The following is a 586-nucleotide window of genomic DNA, read 5'->3' as shown; positions in this document are numbered from 1 at the left end:
ACCCTTGTTCAGAACAATTGTTCATTCGAAGGAAGTGTTCAAGAAGATCCCAATCAACATCTAACCACCTTCCTGAGGATATATGACACTGTGAAGTCTAATGGTATTCATCCTGACACCTACAGACTACTTCTATTCCCCTTCTCACTCAAGGACAAGGCATCTAAATGAGTGGAATCCTTCCCGAAGGAGAGCTTAACAACCTGGGAAGATGTGGTAAACAAATTCTTGGCGAGATTCTATCCTCCTCAAAGAATTAACAGGTTGAGAGCTAAGGTTCAAACTTTCAGGCAGCAAGATGGTGAGACTCTATATGAAGCATGGAAGAGATTTAAAGACTTGACAAGAAGATGCCCGCCAGATATGTTCAATGAATGGGTGCAGCTGCACATTTTCTATGAAGGTCTTTCTTATGAATCAAAGAAGGCAGTAGACCACTCATCCGGGGGATCTCTGAACAAGAAGAAGACCATTGAAGAAGCCATAGATGTCATTGAGACTGTAGTTGAGAATGACTACTTCTATGCTTCTGAAAGAGGCAACACTAGAGGAGTGATGGAGCTAAACAATGTGGATGTACTGCTAG

The 586-nt window shown here is 42.2% G+C and overlaps 1 non-coding gene across 1 annotated transcript; it reads right to left on the bottom strand.

Annotated features, from left to right (window-relative positions):
• Positions 1–261: 261 nt before the first annotated feature.
• Positions 262–368, bottom strand: LOC148580655 (small nucleolar RNA R71). Its single transcript, XR_015895755.1, has one exon. It is a non-coding gene; the product is annotated as a small nucleolar RNA R71 (small nucleolar RNA).
• Positions 369–586: the final 218 nt, after the last annotated feature.

The sequence above is a fragment of the Arachis ipaensis genome, chromosome B10, assembly GCF_059453495.1.
Source record: "Arachis ipaensis isolate K30076 ecotype BB chromosome B10, ASM5945349v1, whole genome shotgun sequence".
NCBI lineage: Eukaryota > Viridiplantae > Streptophyta > Magnoliopsida > Fabales > Fabaceae > Arachis > Arachis ipaensis.
Note: the sequence above shows the minus strand (reverse complement) of the source record. Positions and strands in the feature narration are given on the sequence as shown.